Below are 24,699 nucleotides of genomic sequence, written 5' to 3'. Positions count from 1 at the left end.
AGTCCTTTCTGTAATAAGTTAACATTGTTGCGAGACTCTAAATGATTGTGCCAGGTTGACAGTCATCTACAAACTTGGTAAGCCACAGGCCATCCACCTTTGCCTGGACATCAGAGAAACATTTTTCAAATTGTAGAGGGCCCAGCAAAGATCCTTGTGGTACTCTGCTGGTAACTGGTCTACTGGTGGAGGTGGATTGCCCAACTTTGACAATGTATGTTCTGTCGGTGAGCAGGTTTACTACCCATCTAGTAATGTATGGGTAAATCTCCAGATGGGAGATTTCTCTATGATTCCTGAATAGAGGATTGTGCCAAAGGCTTTGGCTAAATCTACATAAGTGGTATGTCCTGTTTTTCCTTATCTGGGGCATTTGGGACATTATCAAAGAAGTCCACTAGATTTAATAAGCTAGAGATACTCCTGACAAAACCAAAATGGGTTGGATCAAGAGTGTTAAAGGTCACCTATGACACTGTGGATAAGGTTCATAATGATTCTTTCCATAACCTTGCAGATGAGCCTGGCCAGGGTTATGGGTCTATAGTTCCAAGGGTCAGTAGGCATGTTCAACTGTGAAGATAGTTCTAGTTCTGCATGTTAACAGATCGACATGCATTGCATATCACACAACATTTGATTTTAATGTATGCAGTGTAATTGATATATGTGCGAAAAAGTACTGACACGCCAGGGTTACAGTGCATGGAGGAAGGCAACATATGGCTGCATTGTAAATATGTGACATATTGTTAAATAGGGCCTTTAGTTTGTTATCTTTACACATGTAGCTTCATGGCATAAAGAATAAATGGATAGCAAACAACACAAATACGTGCTAATATTGACTTATATATATGTATATATATATATATATATATATATATATATATATATATATGGATCTACTTCAGTAGATTGAACTTTTACAAGTTCGAACCACATATGGCCGAGACCATATGTTCGAACTCCTAAAAGTTCGAACACTTAAGTAAAAACAAATAAAACAAGAAAACACAAAACTAAACATCTATAGCAGGGGGGCTATGACCCCCTGCACCCTCCACACCCCCTTGCTTAAATATACCAACTCCGAGATTGCACTACATTGTGGAAATGGGAAATCTTCCCTTTCCACACTGTACAGAGATCTTCATTCAGTCTGATCGAACTTTTACAAGTTCAAACATATGGTATCATTTTAAAAAACAGGGGACGTACATACTTAATTCATTGGTGGGGAAGAGCTGTCACATGTTGCATTTATATTATTTAAACTGATTGAACACAATGCTATGGGTTCTGATGAAGCCTGGTATTTGGACTGGGTGAAAGCGCTTAACTTTATTGTGTTCACATTGTGTTTTACGAATTTTTGAGGTGAAGCCTGTATTAAACCAGTTTTTAGTACCAAAACTGCATGGCTGGAGATTGTTTGTGGATCCGTATCCTGTGGGCCGGTGTCATTTTTTCAAACATATGGTCTCGGCCATATGTGGTTCGAACTTGTAAACGTTTGATCTACTGAAGGGGACCCATATATATATATATATATATATATATATATATATATATATATATATATATGTAGCTTAGCAAATGCTTTACTTAGAAGTGCACTGATGGCATGGGTATATTTATCGGGGCATTTCACAGGTATACATGATTAGCAATAGCTTAAAATAGAATGTTCTGTGTTAAATCTCTTCACTTTTCAGGGAAAGTTCATTTGATGGCACTTTTAGTATTTTACTGATGGTTTGTCTGCAAAATGTGTCATTTGCCTGTTCTTTAGGGTTTGGGGAGCAAAGCTGCATTTCTGTTTTGGCACAAACAAGGATATCTTGCTATTTTTACTGTCCCTTGTTTTACATCCAGCCTTGATCTGTGTGAACATAATATGTTACAACGACACAACTCCTGTTGTTCATATTTCAAATATCTAGACTGTTTAATGTTTCTCCAGTGGGTGATACTGAACTGCTACCTTTTTTGTTTTATCTCGGAACAGATATTTTTTAGTTATGCGATACTTATGTGTATTATCCTTCATTTGTGTTTTAGGACACATAACACTATGGCACCCAGGGATCTCAATCCCCAAAAAACATCCTTCAGTGACCCTGAGAATAAGGCAATTGAGGAAGCTTTTAGGTGACATGGTGCCTTTCTGCTTGAGAGGGGGTGTGAAGATATGTCAGGCTGATGGCAAATTTGGCAGCAGATAGTTTTAGATGTGACTACAGTAGGGGGCCACAGCAGGACATATGATCAGGTGAGTCACAAATCCACTAACATGATTTCCTCTGTACAGAGGAGAACATCTGCATTGGCCCGTGATTGTATGGGTACCAGAGGGTCTGCTACAGAGCCACTACTACCAGCAAATGAAGAGTGCCTGTCCACTGTAAGGGATCCTGACAGCTGCCATGAATGTGCAAAACACCATGTCCTTGACATTGGTGCTAATGTTTCAGGGATGGCAAGTATGTCCAAAGAAAAGCTTCCGGGTAAGCTTATGCATCTCAATTGATAAATACTCTTGTATAGCAAAATATTTACAGCAATATATTAGTTTTGTTTAACAAGAAATTTACTTGGAGAGGATTGTAGATTGCTACAGTTAACAACACATTCTGATTGATTACACATGGGCTTAGGTTCCAAGTTCATGTTGAAAGTATAGTTAATGGACATATAAAGGGAAAAATGTTTTACCCCTTTGTTACTGCTAATTGTTATGATGCTGTCCTTACCTTTTGCTTAACTTCTTCAAAGATAATCCAGCATAGAGAGTCTACAATGATCTGCACATGGTAAGCCAAACATTTTTATGTCAGCACTGATGAGCAGTTCAAAGGAATATTTAGTGTGTGGTGTAGTTGTCAGGACTGTTGTGTGTATTGCTGTACTGTCTGTGATAGTGGCATCATTAGTTTGTTAGCATATATTGGACTATAGTAGTGTAGGTATTTTTTTCCTGGGTTTGTTGCTTATTATCACAGGTGATCCTGACAGTGGAAGTGTGGGACTTCTACTACCAGATGTCAGAGTATCAGCAGACTCTGATGATGATGGTGGTGGTCGTAGTCAAACAGAGCCACAGTTGGCGGGTGCAGATGTTGAATCTGACACTGAGGTTTACATACAGCCATCCCCTGTAATTCTATCAGAGAGCCCTCAGCTGTTGGACAGGTGGAGGATGTGACAATCACTCAAGGAAGTGTAGTTACTGTGGCTTCAGTGCCTGTTGACTCTGGCCATAGCCAAAGTTTGGAAAAGGTGCCATGCAGGATGGTTGTTAGGGGGTACTTAGAGGAGGCCTACTGTCCATCCTCCACTTGATCCAAGTGTCTCTTCCTGTGCCACTCAACATATGTTTAGGGCCACCATGGAGGAACAGTTATGTTCCCATAGGTCATCCAAAGAAATGCTTAGGGTTGTAGACATGGCAGAGGCTGACCTGTATGACTGATGCCACAGTGTTGCCATTTCAATGGATCAGATGAAATGATATGTTGGAAATGGCTGTGTCTGTGAAGGAACATCTGCTGGAAGGGGGATGGCATCCTCATGGACATAGGTCAGCCACATCATCTGCTGTTAGCCAACATGGCTGTGCCCAATCACACTCCCATAGTGGCAGTACTTCCACTGCTCTGTCAGTGGTTTTGCTGTCCACACCCAGACGTGTGGCAGGCCATGGGGTCATGGTCCTGTGTGTCCTCATGAGGGGGTCCTCATCTAGCAGACATCAGTCACATTCAGGTAACAGCAGTGCATCTGACCATGGGCGTGGACCTGTCAGTGCCACTCCTGGCAAAGCCAGTTCTCATGGTCGGGTATGACAATTATGAGCTGCCACCTCTGCAATGCCTGACTTACACCTGTCCAACATACAAAGACATACAGCTAGCACAAAGCTTGACTGTGTTCATACGGACATTCACACACCAGTTTCACCTGAAGGACCCATACAGACACACACTCAACAGTTACATGGTTCAGTTGTGAAGCTTAAAACTCATTTTGTTTCACTAGCCATTTGCTACTTTATCTGAATGTCTGCCTGCTTCTCTTATAGGTTTATAGGTTGGTACTAGGCTATCGGCCCTAGGGCCTATAGAAGCCCAGCCATAACAATTCCCTGGCTATTTCTTCCCACACTATTTACTTCCCTGGACCCCTGTCTAGCAGGGCGACTGACATGATCCCTGGGGTGAATTTCCTTTCTCCCATGCAATCATCAAGGTTCCCTTTGAAGAGGGCCAAAGAGGTGCTCTGCTTGACATGTATGGGCAGTCTATTCCAGAGTCTGGGGAGTCTCTGGGTCAGGAACCTATCCCTCCAACATGTTTTTTTATTGTGATGACAGTGTAGATCCCTGGAGTGTGTGGCTCTGAGGGATTGGGATTTCTTTAAGTGTAGCATGTCCAACAGCTCTGTGTTTGACATGGCCTTGTATGTTAAGCAGAGATCGCCTCGGAGTAGACAATATGCGACAGAGTATAGCTGGAGTTTTTTAAGGCGGTCAGCATAGGTCATCTGCTTGAGGCATGTGATTCTTTTAGTGAGATATTTCTGCAACATTTCTAGTTATTGCAGATGTCTTGAGAGGTACATACCAAATGGGGCATTGTATTCTATAATGGGTCTAATGAGGGATGAGTACAGTGGGACAATTACCTCCTTTTTTCTGGATGAAAAGTCCTTAGTGATGAGGTGTGCCACATAGAAGGATTTACTGACTGTTGTGGCAATGTGGTTATTGAAGGTGAGACCACTGTCCACCTGTGTCCCTAAGTCTCTGATCACACTTTCAGTGTTTAGGGTACTGCCACCTATGTGGTAATTCACGGGTACATGTTTCTTCCCAAAGGGGATAACTATACATTTCTTGGCATTGAGCTTGAGCCCATGGCTCTGGCACCAAGCATCTGTTTCTGTAAGGCTCTTTTGTAGAGTATCAACATTATTTGGGGATTCAATAATGGCTCCCAGTTTGCAGTCATCTGCAAACTTTGTTAGCCAGAGTCCCTTAGTGTTGGCCTGTACTTCAGAGAAGTAGATGCCAAACAAGAGAGATTCCAGGACTGAACCCTGAGGTACTCCACTTGTCACTTGTCTGGAGCTGGATTTGGAGTCAGCTACTTTTACAGTGTGGGTTCTGTCAGTAAGCCAGTTGGCAACCCATCGAGTGACGTAGGGATTAATGCCCAGCTTAGTAAGTTTATCTATGATTCTAGAGTGGGGGATGGTGTCAAAGGCCTTGGCGAGGTCCAGATAGGCTGTGTAGACTGCCTTACCCTCGTCCATGGCTCTGGAGACTGATTCGAAGAAGTCAATCAGATTCATGAGACAAGATCGGCCCTTCACAAACCCAAACTGGGTGGGGTCCAGTGTTTTAAGGTTGCCAATGTCTTTGTTTATAAGTTCCATGGTAATACTTTCCATGGCCTTGCAGATCAGGCTCATCAGACTGATGGGGCAGTAGTTCCCGGGATCCAAGGTGGATCCCCCCTTGTGGAGTGGGATAACTGTAGCTGTGCGCCACTCAGTGGGCATGAGCCTGAGGTGAGGGTATGATTAAACATGACACTTAGGTGAGGTGCCAGTTCATTTTGTAGTTCATGTAGTACACAGCCCAGGATGTCATCTGGTCCCATGGATGCTGTATTCTTAGCTTTGGAGAGTGTGTTTTTTACCTGTGTGGCCATTATTACCAGAATTTGGCAATCTTCTGGCATTGGGATGGGCCATTTAGGGGGTGAGAGGGGGGTGAAGTTGGCACTGAATCAATCTGCCAGGATATGGGTAATATCCTTGGGATCAGTATATTTAATACCATTCTGTTGTAGCTCAGAGCAGATCTGAACATTGCCATTTAGATTCTTGACATAGTTATAGAATGCCTTGTGGTTGTCTTTGGAATCTTTGGCAATTTTATTTTCGTAACTAGCTTTGGAGGATTTTATGAGGGATCTCAGCTTTTTACTGTGGCTGGTAAGGGAGTTTTTTGCATCCTGGGATTTTCTTCTTTTCTGCAACAGTTTCTTCTTTTTGTTGTAAAGTTTGTTTATGGCAAGGGACGGCCATATTGGCTTCCTTTTGTTGGAGGAGAGCATCTTGGTTCTATTTGGGATGGCACGATTCATGCATGAGTGGATGTGCTTGTACAGTGCCTTAGTGTAGGACTCAGCAGTCAAACTTTCAGTTCCCTTCTGCAAGGGTGTCATGAAGTTTGTAACTTCTGACTTGAGTAGCATGAAGTTGGCTTTGGAGAATTTTTTTATGGAGGTTTCCTTACTGGGGGGTGCGGGTGGGATGTGGATGTTAAGGGTGATTAGCTTATGGTCTGATCTGACCAATGAGGGGGTGACCACAGGTGTGGAGCATCGATTTCCCATGTTGGTAATGACCAGGTCTAGGATACTGGAGCCCCTGGTGGAATTATGGATTAGTTGATCCAGGGCTTTGGAATTTATGAATTCCAAGAACCGTTGGACAAAGGTGTTGGTACATGAGTAGTTTTCCCAGTTAATGGCAGAGTAGTTGAAATCACTGATTATTAGGGTGTTTGGTTGTATATTAATATTTTCCAGTATGTTTAGAAAGGTGTAGTGAGAATCTTCGGGCATGGTGGGGGATCTGTAGCAAGCTACAATTTGGATTGCAGTCTTACCTACTGTTAGTTGCACCTGGGGAATTTCAGATGCATTGTGTTGGGCAACTAACCTGGTGTTGTGAATATCCTTGGTGAATATGGACACTCCTCCACCTTTAGTGTTTCAATCCTGGTTTGTTGGCCAAAATGTGTGGTAAGAGTTGTAGCCTGGTATTGCAGGGGTGCTGTCTGGAGCCTTGAGCCAGATCTCAGTTACTGCACAGATATTGATGTTCTCCATTTTTAGGAGTGCCTCGAGAGAGTGCATTTTGAGGTTTAGACGTCTAGCATTGCGTAGCATTACCTTCAGATTTTGCATGCTTGTACCTTTTACGGTGGTGGTTTTGTCCTTTGAACTTTGCCTAAAAAAGGCCTTATAGGGGTGGCAAGAGCCTTTGACAGCAACCTGAATCCCAGGGGCGACAGGTGCAGACCATCTCTGGCAAAGCATCGTGGTCTGTCGATCATGTCGGCGCAGGCAGATAGATACTGTATCCCCTTTGACTGACACCAGAAGCTTAGCCAATTGCTGAAGTCAATCATTTTGTCCTTATATTGTGGTATCATTCTGGGCGAAGGCAGGATGCTACTCAAGGCTAGGGTCATACCTGCCTGGGCCACATGATCTGAGAGCTCTTCCATGTCTCTTTTCATGTAGTCCAGGGAGGTACATCTTAAGTCATTCACTCCAACATGAACAATGACAGAGTCATATTTGTACTTGTTGTGAAGTGACTTGAGTGCATGAGTTATGTGGTGGATCCTGGCACCCAACAGGCAGCTCACTGTAATTGTCTCCTTGTTCATCCTGGTGAGTGGGACAGCAGTGTGCCTGACTGTAGAGTCACCTATGACTTTCTTACTCACACACACTCGCAGACATTTTCCGTTAGTCTAGACCCCCCCCAAAACCCTGTGCAGGTGATAACTGTGCTATATCTCTATTTTCTATCTTTTGGATTCAGGGATACATAAGCTTTGTGTCTGATGCTCAGGATGCATAGCTGACTTAGTGCTTAGTATATCTGAATTTGTGGTGTTGAATTAGTAATTGTATCTTTGACTTATATTGGTCTTAAAACGTTAGACAGTTGATAACATCAAACTTTTTTACATCTGTAGTGTTAATGATATTGTGAGGATTGTAAATTCTGACACTGAAATATGTCTCATTACTTTCTAACGTCTCTCTTTTATGATTTTCTAGTACAAATGTATGGTGCTAAACTGAGGGCATTTGGTAATGATCAGTAATTTTGAGAAGTATGACTATGTGAATCTTTGATGCCTGAGGCCTACTACTTAATAATGGATAAATATGTCACATAAGTCTCTGCTGTCACATGTTAAGGTCATTTCTGCACAAATCACCCAGCTTTTATTTACTTACACTATCAACAAACAACATGCAAGGATATGTCATTCATTCATATTATTACACAATACACCATGTTCAACACTTACTTTGTAAATCCAGCAGTTGCAATAGTTTTGTTTCAGGGCTGACTCTCTTTGATGCTAGCAGTACACAGCCAATACATGGGTAGGTAAAGGTTGTGAGCAGTGCTGGCATCAATGTTACTGTATGTATGTGAGTAGGAGTAAAGTTTCAACCCCTTACGTGGTGAGTGAGTGTGTTGTGTGTGGCTTTTTTGCCAATGCAAGGGTATATTGAACACACCTATGTCTTCCTACACTCTCAGCAGCTGCTGGTTCTCCCTCTGACTTCCCACCTGTGTGTGGCTGTGGTGACTTTTCCACTGGTGGTGGGATATGTGCCCCTTCACCTTGTTGATCTTGCTGAAGCTGTTTTCTCAGGATGATTGTGTAGCATGACATATACAATTAATATTTCAGTACTTGTACATAGACTGTACTGCAGAACCTCCCCAGATGTACCTAAGCAGCAGCCCAAACACATGATTTATGATATTTCTGGTTTGAGCCTGTGACTCATTATGGCATTATTCAGCAAGTGTGTGTGCATTTTTTATGGGCATCATCAACCACGGTCCCAGTGTATAACCTGCATCCCCAGTAAATGACCCTGTGGGATATTGCCCATAGTGAACATCTGACACAGTTGGGAGGTGTGCCATGGTAACTGCCTTGGCTGATAGTACACATGTTTAAGATGATTCCTTTGGTATTAAATATAAATTGTCAGTTAACAGAGTGAAAGCCCCCTCTATTTATGTAGAGCCTTCCCTGTTCCCTGGGCAGTGCCTTAATTTCTACGTGTGCAATCTATGGCACCCAGTACTTCAGGGTAGTGTGCTACAGGGTAGAACTCCTACATGTTTCTGTCCCTTTTCTCAGGAGTACGGTGAAAATATATTTGGTCACAGGCATCTTGGAGCATAGCATTCAGGAATTGATGGAGAATCCTAGATGCTGATTCCTGTGACTCCCCCAGCATGTCCCCTTATTGTCTCTGAAAGACACCTTTGTCTCTACTAGTATGAGTTCCCCTCGGTTTGCCCAGGCTCTGAGTTGAGGACAACAGAGTGGTTTCTCTCTATCTACCCTGTTGCTCTCTGCGATTTCCATGTCATGTAGATTGTGATAAATTACCCAGGGTCCGAAAATTCTTCTCCTTCTTGGTCTTGGTCTATTAGCAGCAGCAGCATAGACTTCAGCCTGTTGCACATACACATGACTTAAAGCAACAACAGTCCCTAAAATTATTTCTTTGAAGGCTCCTTTCCATGGCTGTATTCAAATTGATTTTGGAATTTTCAGGGAAAACCAGCACTGAGTCTACACAGTTGCTTTATAGCTTGTTGAATAGCTCCTCCATCTTGGATTGGTTGATCAGCATACAATTCAGCTGCTTATGCTGTAATTAGCATGCCATGTTGTTTAACTTGTTTGCACAGCTCTACACACAGTGTAGAGCTGCTTATTGAATCTAAAATAGTGCGCTACCATGTACAAATGGACTGTGTAGACTTTATTGAATCTGCCTATAACATTTCTGCACCAGTAATGATGACCAATATTTCTGCACCAGTAATGTTGAGCCTTTGGAGGCATTACTTATTTTTACTTGACAAAAAGGTATCATGGGAGTCATTTTTGGATAGCACTCTTTCCTTTCACAATTGCTACAGCTAAATTAACTCAGTAACATATGGTGGCCTACACTATTTTGGATTTACATACTGCTGTAGTTCAGCACACTATCACCATCAATGTCTTCTTTGTTTTTTTTTTTTTTTGCTGGCCTTCCCTATTGTTGACCATTATCTGCTAACAACTCCTCTCTTCCTTCACTGGGTCTACTGGATCTGACTCAGCCTCACCCAGGCTCAGCTCAACCATTGGTAAGGGCCAGTGAGGAGATGGAAGATGCTGGTGGAGAATCATACGGTTACTGCACAGGAGGGTGCCCTAACCCCTTATCACCCCACATCAACCTTTTGGGCTCTACAACTGTTGCCTATGGGACATGCATGAGTGCCTGAATGCTTTCACTCATGTACCACCAGTGATATCTGGTGAGTTCAAAACAGGGAGATGGGGATGGGGATGGGGACTGCAAAGCAACTGAACAGGTGGAGCCAAAAATACTGGGACGGGGCTGTCTTAGATCAGTAATCATTGTCAATGATCAAACAGATGTGGTCATTAACTTTCTTCCACCGACTGTTTCAGTACAAACCCACTCTAGCCATAATCAATACTTCATGGGTTCCCCTTTTACCCACTATTCTCCCCTACACTCCCCCAGTGCCCTCCTCTGTTTTACCCTAATACTGACCAGTAGCATCCAGACAGATTACTTCTTTCTTGCTTTTTCATTCTTTGCTTTGTTTTTTACTCCCCACCCCATATTTTTAACACTCTTGCAGGAAGTAACTGAATTAAGACGGGGTTTGCTAGGACTGCAGAAGTCAAAGTTGCAGAGACAGTGAGGTTCAACTTAGATTTTTTTTTTAAATTAACTTTTGACTTAATAATGATGGCCTGAACATAAAATCATGAGTAATGAAAAACATTCAGGCTTTCTGGGTATAATGCCTTCCTTCCTACCCCTCCAAAAAGATAGTTATCTTCTGTGTACCTCTCTGGTGTTAGATTGGGATGAAAAGTACAACAACAAATGGGCAGAAGCATATATTAGAAGAAACCAAAGCACTTTGATAAAATCCACAAACTAAAAAGGACTTCACATAATAGGAATGAACAGCCAAAAATGCAGTAGGAGAACCAAGTGCTGTAATATGGCAGCACCACTCAGTGCAACACTCTGACAATGATCAGTTGCTATTATATACATCCTGCCCAAACCACCACAGACAGCTACTTATTGAGTGCAGTGCTGATGCCTGATTGTTACAGAAAGTAAAAAAAAAATTGTGCACACTGCTTCAGTAAAACCAGAATAATAAATGCTCATTTTAAACAAATGACAACAGTTTCCATCACTTTTAAATACAGACAACCAATGCATCCAATTAAAACCAACTTTATCGACTGGATATACCTCAGATATCACAATGTAATAAAATAAAAATAGCAGCAAGTGGACAAAGTATTTATTTTAAACCCCCCCTCGACACAGATGTGACCATCAATTATTTCCAAATCGATCCCTTCAGTAATTTAACCATGCATGTACAAGCAGTAAATGACACCATTTTACAATTGATCAGTTCAGTAGTTTAACCATGTATGCAAAACCACTTCACTGATACAGAATGACACATTTCCACCAATGATACTAGTTTTCCATGTATGCACAAGCACTTCATTGACACCAAAATGAAGCATTTACCCAACAATCTCCTCAGCAGATTGTCCATGTATAGACAAGCACTTCACTGACATCAAAATGAAGCATTTTCTCCAATGACCTATTCATCAGTTTGCCCATGTATGCCCAAAAACTTAATTGACATCAAAATGAAACATTTCCTCTAATGACCCCTTAAGTAGTGTGCCCATGTACGCACAAGCACTTCACTGACATTAAAATGAAACATTCCCCCAATGACCCCTTAAGTAGTTTGTCCATGTATGCACACTCACATAGACCTTTAAGTACTTACTTTCTTCCTATATCCTGGCAGTAGCACACACACAGAGCCACATTAACTACTTCCCTGTCAACTGAGGCAGCCTGGGCCAATAGGAAGGGTTATTCACTGCATCATGCAGCAGTCTGGAGAGTCAGTCATTGAGAGATGCTTCTGTCATGGTTAAATACTGCTGATCAAGTACAATTGATGATTGGGGAGCCTATTGCCAAGCTCTTTTCAAAACAGCTCTGTTAATATAGGAAGCAGAATTTTTATCTGATTTCCTTGGAAGTTACATCTAAGAACCCAGAACACAACAGAAAGTTAACTATTATTTTTAATTTAAAACTAATAGTTGGCTTTCTGAGTTAGCATATATTTTTTTCTATTTTTAGCTGGGGGGTTGCAGCTTGGCAGCTAGTACCATGAGCCACCCATGTGTACCACGTCCCGACCAAGTGGTATACCACTTGTAGCATGGAGCATGCCTGGCTCTTAATTATATCCCTGCAGTGAGCCTAGGCATCCTCCATCTTGCCAGGACATGAATATGCTTTACCTATCTTTGCCCCTCTACTGGTTAACAAGAACACAGCTATTTTTTTTAGTTTTTTGCCTTGACTGTCTCTTAATCAGCAGCAGAGCTGCTTCCCCCAAAGCAATTCACTGTAATTTTTGTATTCTGCACTTGGGAAATCACACCACTTCTGGTGCCCCAAAATGTGCATAACTACAACAACTCTCCAGGAGAGGCAAGTGGGTCACTTTTCTCTGCCTGGCTCCCTCATTGCTGGGGTTGCAAATCCATCTTGGTCACCTGGGATGCAGATTGGATTTCATTTTTTCGTGCCACAGTGTCAGGTATAAGATCACTGCTTTAATTACTGAAAACATTCTTAAAATGTATACACTTTCCTAGTTGTAATGAGCATGCACAATGTCTTCCCATCACTGCCAGGTTCAGCTACCTCCTCTGTACACTAGAATTCAAGCTGTTTAAAGTCAGGCACTGTCCATCATTTGACAATAAATTAACAGTAAACAAATGCATTTATACTCTTAGAAGCAATACTACCATTAAATTGAATAAGCCCAATTTCTTAGTAGTTGTGTATGAAAATCTTTCTTTCATCCATGCCCTCTACATAATTAAATTACCACTTTAAACAATCGCAGACTCTAAGACTAGAAGTCATGTCTTTTTCAGTAATATAAATATAACTAACTCAAGGATGTCAGTTAATCTTCTGTTATGTTCCAAAAACTTTTAATTTCTTGTGAATATGTTGCTCCTTCTGCACCACCTTACTGTGTGCTAATTACCCTAACCCTGTCCTGCCCCTAAGACCAAATCCATACCTTACAGTAGGGAAAAATACCTGTCATAACACTACGCCTATAAAAAAAAAATTCAAATACAAATCATATACACCAATATGCAAGCACAACACTAAATTTAGGCCCTTCCCTAACCCCAAGCCTAACCCTTACTGATAAACACTTGCATTCCTACAGCGGAAACCTTTGGTATATCCAAACATTTTAGCATTAAAGCCAAATCTCACACTTGCAGTCACCAGAAATCCTTGATCTTCCTCCTTTTAACACCTCCACCACTCAACAAACAGTGATGTTGATCCATAGCTCTCAACTGTCCAAATTTTTGTCTCATGTTTGGTCTGCTCATCATGACATTTATAGTGTTCTGGCAAATTATTGAGAATTGAAGTTACTAAATGACAAACATTTAGGTTTCAGACTTTATGTCCTTGACAAAATGTCTGAGTGTAAACCCTGTTTTTTATCTATTAACATTCTAAGCTTGTAAAAGCAATATTTAAAACATGTCCCTCATTTTGGTGACTGTCCTCCTATTTTTAGCTTTATCCAGATTCCTAGTGCTAAGATGTTGAGATGTGTGTTTTGCTTTGTTTCTTAAGCAGTTTACTCTGTCAACATACTGGCTGACAGAGTGAACTGCACTCTTAGTAAGGAAAGGACAACGGGGTAGAATCATTGATTACAAAGTCATCCCCAGTGAAACAATTGGCTCACAGCATAAGCCAATGCTTGTCAAAATCAGCTACATCCCTTGGTCAAAGAAGGTTCTAGGCATCAAAGCAGAGTAGGCTGAAGGCCTTGAAGTTGACGGAAGAGAAGGCGTAAGAGTTCACAGAAATACTCAGGGCTCTAGTTCCTCAGGAAGAAGAGGAAATAGGCAGAGTTGAAGAAAAATGGCATCACCTCAAAACAGGATGTGTGAGGACTATAGAACAGATATGTGGCCAAGTGTGGTATGCAAATAAGGTAAGCTGGTGGTGAAATTTAGAAGTCTAGTAAGTCATCAGAAGAAAGGAAGAGTGCAGGTAAAACTGAGAGATAGAAAAGACAGACCAGGCTAGGAAGGAATACTGGATGACTAACAAAGAGGCTAGGGGAGCATCAGAGGCACTCTACCAGCTTCTGGAAAGTGGTTTAGTAGATACCACTAAGAAACTTGTATCAAGTTGCAAGAGAAAGACAGAAAGATAAATAAGATTGTCATCAGACACACTTCATAAGGGATGCCAGCAACAACTTGCTCACCAGTTCACAGGACACCAAAGGCAGATGGAAGGAATACCTCCAGCAGTTTCTGAATGAAGAAAATTCCAGATGCTGCAATGGCCCAAATATGCCCTTTAAGTTAAGGACAATTTCACAGATACAATGCAGAAAGTAGTGAATGGAAGGGATTCAGGCAAAACACATTGCTTCACTTGGTAAACCAAGCTGGATGCAAACAGTCCAAAACCTGTCACAGATTTTGCAGCAGTGGCAGACTCAATTACTAATATGTTTTCACAAAACAGTGAACAAATCAAAGTGTTATTAATGCAATGCTAAGCAAAGAGGTGGTGGCAGTGGTGGAGTAGAACCATCATCTTGTGATGTGTTTCTTTGCATGGTACAGCTTCTGTGAGATTGGCAAAATGACAAAAATGTTTTTGTTGGTTTTCTCACACAGATAAGCAGAGTGTTGAATCTGTCATTTCCTGAAGCAGTGGACGGACGTGGCTTTATATTTGTACTTCATTCATTTCATCTTGTAGTAGATCTGTACAGAGTAGTATGCAAACAGACCAAAGCTTCTACTAGATCTGCAACAGATAAGTGCAATTAATAGTCACATTATTCAAAGTAGTGGATATAACTGAATCAATATTTATACTGCACTAATTAAGTGGGTAGTTTCATGCAACAGAGCTGAAAGCTCAAAATAAAATACATTGTTTTATGTGGCATAGCTGTGGTAAACAAGTGCACAAGTGATTAAAACCTTTTTTGCTTTTTCAATAAAATTAAGCATAATGTCACAGTGCTGTTATGCAAAGTAGTAGATGAAAGTGAAGTGGGTGCAATACATTGTTTCACACACAGATGTTGTAGCAAGGAGTATGCCAGTAAATCAAACATTCTAACAGATCTTATGGCAGAGATAAGTGCAATTATATGCGTTATTGTGCTACATAGTGGATGAAACCATTGTGGAATTTTAATGTGGTAATCAGGTTAGTGATATTGTGACTGAATTATGATAAGCATGTAACATCGTCTGTATGGGATGCAGCTCTTGTGAGCAGTATGTAAATGAGGAACATTTTTATAGAGTTTTTCAAAACATAAAAGTTGGAAGGTCACAGTGTCATTAATCAAAATAGTAGATACAAACACTGCATCACTTGTACCACTCTAATTGGTTTGATTGATGCATATAATAGCTGAATGCCACTATCATATTAGCCTGTGTGTGTAAGTGTTTCTGTCACTGCAGATACAGAGTGATATGCAGGGAGATCCTATAATGATGGCCTTTTTCTAAGCATTGATGGTCCTTGCTCTGGTCCTGGAGACAGGGTAAGGGCTCCTTGCCACTATTTAAGGGCGGGTTGCTTGTGTAACATCACATTTCCTAGTCAGCAGCTCAGAGGTTCCTTCCTACCCTCCTTTAATTCAATTGTCCCCAAGAACGATATGACCAGGAGAGGGCAGAATGAAGGAAAATTCTGCTGGTCCTTTAACTACAGCAGCTGTCTTTCACCCTCCTGTAAGTCTGTTCATTTACGCTCTGGCTCTGCATGTGGTAAGGGTCATCCATTAGTTACATGTTGGGCTAAAGTAGGCTGTGTCTCTTTCATCAGTATCTCCATTCCACGTAAACACAACTTGGCATTCCTGAAGAGCAACCCAGAGAGGAGAAAACAGCCTTTCATAGACACAAACTCATCAGAGCAAGTGGTCCGGGTTATTTTCAATCAATATCACTCCCCATTCAAGTTAAATATCTGGAAGCAATAGTTGTCAAAGTATGCAGACAGACAAGCTACTGCATTTATTATTGAGGGTTTTCATGAAGGATTTAAAATTGGTCCTTCTGTCCTGCCATATGCTAGGCCACTTACGGATCTTTCATCTGTTGTGGGACATGAGGACATAGCATTTAGTTTAACTGAGAAGGAAAGGTCAGCTGGTAGGGTAACCAGTCCTTTCACCAACCCTCCCCAGTCAGCATTCAAAATTTCTCCTATTGGCTCAGTTCCCAAAAAGACAGAAGGAGAGTATAGCTTGATATACCACTTTTTCCCACCCTGAGGGGTTGCCAGTCAATGACTTCCTCATCAAAAGGCAATCTAAAGTCCACTATTCCTCCCTGGGACAAGCTGCCAAGATTATTATGAAGTACACTAACTCTTGGCTCTGTAAGCTTGACATCCTACTGGCTTTTTGGCTGCTTTCTATCAGGCAGGAAGACTGGTCTCTGTTAGGATTTCAGTTCAATAATAATTTCTTTTTTGATATGGCAATGCCCTTGGGGTATTCAGCAGGACGTGCTACCTTTGAAGTCTTCCGTACAGCCTTACATTGGTGGTGGCAGCAAAAATCCTCTTGAGAATTGGTGGTTCATTATTTGGATGAATTCTTAATAGTGGTGGAGGGCAAACAGGGAACCATAGAAGGGATGTCAATATTCAAGGACATGTACATTACTGTGGTGGTTCATTTCCAGAGTATAAGTCGGAAGGGCCAAGTCAGGTGCTTATGTTCCATGCTTAGCAGTGGATGTTCCTGAAAGATCTTTCAAACTCCCAGCACTCAAGCTGGACCAGCTCAGACTCATCTTACTGAGATGTTTTGGAACTCCTAAGGCTAGCATAAGATATATCATGCAGCTTGATGGTTTACTGAATTTCCTATGCACGGCTGTTGTGCCAAGCAGCTCTTTTCTGAGGTCCAGCTCTAATTTGCTCAAAGGGAATAAGCCCAAACATTATCAGAGTCAAGGATGACCTTTGCCTGTGGTTCAGATTTTGAACCATTTTAATGGAGTAGCCTAGTAGCAGTTGTCTTGGGCCTGTTCACAGATGCAGCTGGGGGTTGGGTATGAGTGGTTATTCTGAAGGAAGTTGGTTTGCTGCTAAATGGCCTGAGAATTGGTCTGCTGAAAGGAGAAAGAACATTACCTTGCTGGAAATATTCCTGAAATGGGATGCCACCTTAGTGTGGCAGGACCAGTTACGTAACAGAAGGATTAATTTTTGCTTAGACAATCTTGTAGTTCTCCACACCCAGAACAAATGCACATCCAAGTCAGAGAGGGTTCACTCTGTCATTAAGCTGCTACTTTTGTTGAGCTTGTAAATAAGTTTAACTTTTTCTAACATTCACCTACCAGGTATTGATACAATAGCTGATAGCCTCTCCCATTTTCAGTTCACCAGGTTTTGTCAGCTGGCTAGGGACATGGAATTGGCAGAAGCCTCCATTCTGGAAGTCTGGTTAATTGGAGAAGGATAGCTGGATTGCTTGTAGCAAAGTCCTGGGTTTAGAGTACAAGAATGGTTTATTATAGCAATAACCCACGCCTGGGTGTGGGTAATGCTGGATTTACCCACGGCTGGTGCAGTTTGGTCACGAGGGTAAAGCCCGAATGGCCAAACAAAGCCAAGTGTGGGTAAATCCAGCATTACCTACACCCAGAAGTGGGTTATTGCTATTATACAATGACATTATTTAAGAAAAAAAATAATTACTTTTCTTAAATAATGGCATTGTATAATGCCTCCTTGCTGCCCTTCCGCAGCTGTCTGGTATTCTGAGGCAGTTCTGATGTACTGCGCATGCGTATGCTTACGCAGTACATCAGAGCTGTGGGCAAAAGCAACGAAGAAAGTAAGATCTCCATTGCTTTTTACAAACTGTTTCACTATGTTAAATGGGTTTAACATAGCGAGACAGTGTGAAGCAATGGAGATCTTGCGTTCTCCGTTGCTGTAAAAAAAGAGTTATAGTAATGGAAAAACTCCGGGCAACCGGACCTTTCTCCATTACTATAACTCTGATTTACAATGTGCACGCTGACCAATCAGCATGCACGTTTTTGAATATTAATGGGGGGATCGTTGTATAATCGTCATTTTTGCAGATATTGAATTGGTTTTATATATCAGTCTCCGTGGTGCATAGATCTTGGTATCTGCCCTTAGTCACAAAATTCCTGTATATAGATGTTGCAAAGATGATTCTCCAACTCACCTCTGCATACATTTAGCAGCCCTAGGCTGGTTAGAATGTTTCCTGGGGCTTAAGGATTATCCCGTTCACTGGGTGACAAGTAGGATCCTTAAAAGAGGACCCTAGCAAACCAGTTGGGTGCCATCTCCTTCCTATTATCGGCAACAGTTTGTTTCTCTCTACTGTAGATCTTTATAGCTTTACCAGTTGGCCAACTTTGTTCATATGGCTTTTTGCAGGGGCTTTTCAAGTTAAACTCATTATGCTGGGAGGATGTGGTGATTTACAAGGGCTTTCTTTTGATTTGGGTGGGAAAATTCAAAATGGACCACGCAAGCAAAGGACAATAAGTCTGTTTAGTCCATTGGTTTAACTTTTTATGAAACAGCACCCCTAGACTTAAGGGGGTGGGCCCTGCATTTATCTTATTGATGGGTCTATATTATTACAGTGAATGTTTAGCTTGCCGAACATCAAAATGTCGACAGTTAAACAGCAAAAGCTTAAAACCATGAACGGCCAGCTCCGCGAATTGGCAACAGTTAGTAGCATTAGATGGTTAGAATTCTTTCATGTCTTCAAAGCTTCATTCCCTGTATCCTGATTTAGTTTAGTTTTGGTCTTTAATTGTCCCATGTCTGCAGTGGAGAGGAGACAGAAAGAACAATGCTACTAAAATTTTCAGATGTTTTATTAATCACAGAGTGTCTAAATGGCCAGCCAAACTGGATTTCAAGTGATCAATCACAATGATCTGGACATAGACATTTTTAGCCATGATAGAGTGCACTTGAACAGCCTGTGTTTTGACTTGTTTAATTTGAGTACTACATTGTCTGTCAAAAAATTCTTTGAAGGGTAGGCTGAACATTTTGTCTTATGAGGGATTCCATTTACTATGGGTGGGATGCTGTTTTGGGGAGGGGTTGGCATGGATCCATTTCATTTTGGTGGCCACCTTGTGGCCCCTCCCTTGTCCACCTGGTTGTTTTTCAGTGGCCTCTTCATTCTGGGCAGGTTGGTTTCAATATTAAGTCTTGGCCATGGCAAGCCATAAAAACTTTATAAGCAGGTCCAAGCAGCTTGGGTTTTGCACCCTGGACCTTAAACTGTAACCAAAATGGGCTTGATTATGCAAACCAGCATAAAGATATAGTTTAATGACAATGTTATGATTGTTTGAAATGTTATTTTCTTGTGGCATCATTATGGTTGCCTATTTTAATCAGTAAAATTGTAGCAATGTCATATTTGGTGTCTTCACTGATCCAGCATAGAGGACAAAGGCTAATCAAGAAGAGCATAAAAAATAGTAGTACAGCTAAGTTAAAGTGTGTATTTGGAGTTAGAAAAAAAAAATATATATATACATTTATTCTTTGACTTTTTGCATGCTTAAAATCTTCATTCATTTAAAATGCTCCGTTGTTTCTTATTTCTCATAACATTTTATATGTAGATATTTATAAACAAATAAATTAGGTCCTGCCAATTACGCCTCATCCAGTATAAAGATGTAATAATTCCGAGTTATCAATGCAGTGCATCCCAAAATTTGGCATTAAAAATGTTTATTTTCCATTTTTATACAATTTTATGGCACTTTCGCTGTAATCAAGTGAGGTAAGATAAATAAAATTTCATTTTGTAGTTTATTTTTTCATTTATTCATTTTAGTTTTATATTTGGTTTGTTTTAATGTACATAGTGAAGACTTTTTGTTTATTGTCCCATTTCCTGGTAATGCTATTTTTTGACTCATTAGTTGCAGTTAATGTTTTATTTGATTTTTCATTCATAGGAAGTTACTAGGCTATTAGTCCTGAGGCCCTAATAAGCCTAGTCAAGAGATTAGCCCATGTTTAGACAAGTCAGCACTCAAAGTCCCTGTCCAGCTGGGACACAGGTGGTATCCCAGGGGTGTATTTTCTGTTTCCCATCCAGTTATCCAGGTTGCACATGAAAAGGGATAATGAGGTACTCTGCTTGACATGGACAGAGAATCTATTCCAGAGATAGGGGAGTCTCTGGGGGTACAAATCTGTCCCAACAACAAGTCCTGTCGATGTTACAGACCACGTTGAGGTCATGTGTGTGGGTTACTCGAGTGGAGCTTGACTTGTGAACATGCAGCAGTTACATCAAGGCAGGGTCGGAGATTGCTTTGTATGCCAGACAGAGGTCACCTCTGAGGAGTCTGTATGAAACTTGAGTAGCGGGACAGGGCTTTAGCCTATATGTGTAGGGTAGATGTTTGAGTCCCTAGATTCATCTGGTGAGGAACCTCTGTGGTCTCTCCAGCTGCTGCATGTGCTTTGCGAGGTACATGCGGAAGAGGGTGTTGTACTCAATAACTGACCTTATAAGGAAAGAATACAGGAATGTTATGACCTTCCTGTCCCTGGATGACCTTCCCTTACTTATGAGGTGGGCCATGTAGAAAGCTTTCCTTACAACAGAAGCAACATGTGGTCAAAAGTCAGGTTGTTATCAACCTGGGTGCCCAAATCCCTCACAACTGATTACGTGCTTAGAACGTTGTATTAATGTGATAATACCTGGGAATGTCACTTTCCGCAAAGGGGATGATGATGCAATTTTTGACATTTAGCCCAAAGCCATGTTTCTGGCACCAGTCATTTGTTTGGGTTACACCCTCTTGGAGGATGTCCACATTACTTGGGGAATTGATAACCATGCCCAGCTTGCAGTCATCTGCAAACTTGGTCAGCCATAGCCCACTGGTTTTGGCCTGCATATCAGAGAAGTATATCTCGAATAACAGAGGCCCCAAGACTGATCCCTGGGGTACGCCACTCATTATTGGTCTACTGCTTGAGGTGGCTTCCCTTATTTTGATTAGGTTGGTTCTATCAGTGAGCCAAGTTTGCTACCCATCTGATAACATATGGATTGATGCCTAATTGAGAGAATTTATCTATTATGTCTGACTGGGGAATAGTGTCGAAGGCTTTGGCCAGGTCAAGGTAGGTGGTGTACACCATCTTCCACCATCCATGGTTTTGGTGACTGTCTCAAAGAAGTCAACCAGATTTAACAGACCTGACCTCCCCTTGACAAAGTCAAACTGTGTGGGGTCAAGTGATTGGAGGTTGCCAATGCCCCTGTTAATGAGGTCCATGATAATCCATTCCATGGCCTTGCAGATCAGGCTAGTTAGGCTGATGGCTCTATAATTTCCTGGATCAGTGGACACTCCACCTTTGTGTAAAGAGATGATAGTGGCTGTCCTCCACTTAGCTGTGACAAAGCCAGCACTCAGGCTTTGGTTGAATAGGGTGCCTAATGGTGTTTCAAGTTCATGCTGCGTTCATGTAGGATGCAGCCTGGGATGTTATCAGGTCCCATGAAGACTGTATATTTGCCTTTGAGAGAGCAATGATTTCCTGTTCCCATAAGAGATAAGGGGAGGGGGGAAGGTACTGGGGATGTCTTAATTCACTGATGGGGGGATACAGGGGTGAAGTTTTCACTGAATCTGTCAGCTAGTAGGTTGCCTATATCTACAGCATTTGTGTATGGGGTTGTCCTTGACCAGCAGTTTTGAACAGATCTGGGTGCTTCTTTTGAGATTGCAGACATATGTGAAGAAGGCCTTATGATTGTCTCTAGTAGATGTGGCTGATTTGGACTCGAAGTTGGCTTTACAGGATTTCACTAGTGCTCTTATTCACTTGTTCTGGCTAAGGAGATATTGTTTCCAATTGGGCACCTGCTCCTTCTTGGTCCAGGACAGCAATTTTTTCCTTGTGTTATTTATTGCAGATGTCCACCAGACAGGTTTACTCTTCCTCGAGGAGGAGGATTTTGTCCTGTCATGTATTCCTGATTCCATTAATCTATATAAGTGCTCATATACTACTTTGGTGTAGATTTGGATATTGGTGCCAGTTCCAACAGAGGAGGAGGGGCTGTGAAGCTGTTTATACCATCCCTCGGGAGATTGTAATCCACTTTGGAAAAGTTTTTTTGTTTGACCCTAGCTAGAAGGGGGTCAGAGGAGATGCTGACTTTGAAAGTGACTGCTTTATCATCAGATCTTATCAGGGAGGGTGATACCATAGGCTACTCATGATGGTTAATACCAAGTCCAAGATATTATCACCTCTTGTGGGGGTACTGACTAGCTGTTCCAAGGCATTTGCATTGATAAAATTGAGGAATCTCTGGACATTTGCATTGTGGCATGAGTAGTTTTTCCAAATCTATGGTTGGGTAGTTAAAGTTGGCCAGGATCAGGGTAAAGGGTTGAATATTGATAGATTCGAAGAGGTCCAGATATGTGGAGTGCGCATCTTGAGTCAAATTTGTGGGCCTGTAGCTAGCTATGATTTGAATATGGGTCTTGTCAATGGTTAACTGCACCTGGAGTATCTCTTGTGTGTCATACTGCTTGACCAGCCTGGAGGTGTGTGTGTGTCTTTTAATATATTTTGAAACTCCACCTCCTTTTAATTTGCTGCCCACAGTTTGGTGTCTGAATGTATGACAGGATGAGTAACCAGGTAAGGCTGGGGTGCTGTCCACAGCTTTGAACCAGGTTTCTGTGACTACACAAATGTCAGCATCTTCCAGATTCTTTTATTTTAGTTTTTTTTTTCTATTTTAATAAGACTAATATTCATTTCTGGAGTTTGTTTTAGGAGGGTAGTGTCATTCTAAGTTGATGATTGTTTGTGTGCATTGTGTGTCCTGTATGTAAATGTTATCTCAAAAAAAATAGAGTGAATAGAGCAGAATTTCCTTACCTGAAGATGCAGGTAGAGTGATGATAAATTCATCAGCACAGGTACAATGACAGTATGCTTTTGACTTGGCATGGGTTGGATTGTGATGAAGCAAAATTACTGAAACTTCAAATGAGATGTCATTTTTATTACACCTATCAGTGTACATTAACAGGAAAACTAATAAGTAAATGTATATCTATATTGCTTATGTACATACACACACAAACACATGCATGTAGACACACACAGGTGTATATCGATTAATATAAACTCATTTTATATAAATAAAAATACTGCAAAAGCTATTCAAACGCTTTTATTCAAATCACAATTTATCTAACATATGTCAGAAAATACAACTGCAAAAAGCTATTTTTTTTTTCAAATGGGCAAGTTTGATTGTGGGATATTCTCTCTCCACAACCCTCTTACATAAATATATTAACTTTACGGTAATACATCTGCAGAGAAAAGAGAAACCACTGTACACAGTGAACCACTGCTGGTCATAGCTATATTTCTCTGCAGTTCTGCAACTGAAGAGTTAGCATATTTAAATCAGGGATGGGGCAGGGGAGATATTGTACTGAAGCTTTTCTGCAAAAAAAAAAAACATATTATGGAGGAATATTTTCTAATTCCTGACATTTGTGAGATGAAGCATGGTTCAAGTTCATGAAATATATTTTAGATTAACTTTTTTGCTATTTTTGTTTAGATAAAATGAGTGTTTGAGATGCCCTAGATATACCCACTGTGTCCCTCACTGATCTCTGAAAAACCTCTGCAGCTAGTCTTTGGTATCAAGAAGGATAGGTACTCCATGCATTCTGTGGGCCTGTATATGAGGACAGCACATCTTGACAATCTCCTGCATGGTGCCTCCTTCCACAAAGTAGCAATCCACAGTTTCACTGTGATGGAGGGCATGGTTTGTTACATGCAGATGGATGACACAGTGCTGCTAAGAGTGACAATGTGCAACATTGTGACTATCAGTAGTGAGTACACCTTGTTTTGTATACAGATTTACTTGTGCAGTGGATACCCCATACAAGTTTCCATGCTGTATCGCCTGCAACATCAGTATTTTACTGCAGTCATTAATTGGAGCTAGTATCTCTCAGTACAGATTCAGGCACCATATTTTCCCTCATTTGCAATTTCCCTCATTTTAATAATTTTGCTAATTACTGCATCAATATATCACCATCTGTATAATATGTAGTCCACAGAATGTCTCGAGTTTCCACACTCAGTGTGTCTCTGAATTGTCAACACCCTGTGCATAGCCCCTTTTCAATTGTTTACACAAACTGAAAAAAAAATGTTTCTAAATCCCAAAGGTGATTTAAGTAGCCACTTTAGATTATCTAACTTCCTTGAAATGTTATTCTCACACTGGTTAAAAACAAAAACACTCTGGAGGAGAGCTGCTTCCTACAGCATACTTCTCAACCTAAGAAACAGTGAGCAATGGTACTGATGGTCAATAAAGTCTGAAAAGTGAAATACTTAGCGTATAAAAACGTTTTATTCAACACTTTCGTCTTTATTGACCATCAGTACCATTGCTCACTGTTTCTTTCGTTGGTTTATTGGCTTAGGTTTCACATTTTACAAATACCTCTCAACCTGCAGACATTGAAAATAGAAATAGGACAAAGGCCCTTAAAAAGTAGGGACAGCTAAGAAAAATCTGGACAAA

The 24,699-nt window shown here is 41.1% G+C and overlaps 1 protein-coding gene across 2 annotated transcripts in view; it reads left to right on the top strand.

Annotated features, from left to right (window-relative positions):
• A1CF (APOBEC1 complementation factor) overlaps positions 1-24,699 on the top strand; it is a 605,281-nt gene that overhangs the window by 299,189 nt on the left and 281,393 nt on the right. The gene's annotated exons all lie outside the window — the stretch shown is intronic.

The sequence above is a fragment of the Protopterus annectens genome, chromosome 14.part0 (genome assembly GCF_019279795.1).
Source record: "Protopterus annectens isolate FY-2018-M chromosome 14.part0, PAN1.0, whole genome shotgun sequence".
In the NCBI taxonomy this organism is placed as follows: Eukaryota; Metazoa; Chordata; order Ceratodontiformes; family Protopteridae; genus Protopterus; species Protopterus annectens.
Note: the sequence above shows the minus strand (reverse complement) of the source record. Positions and strands in the feature narration are given on the sequence as shown.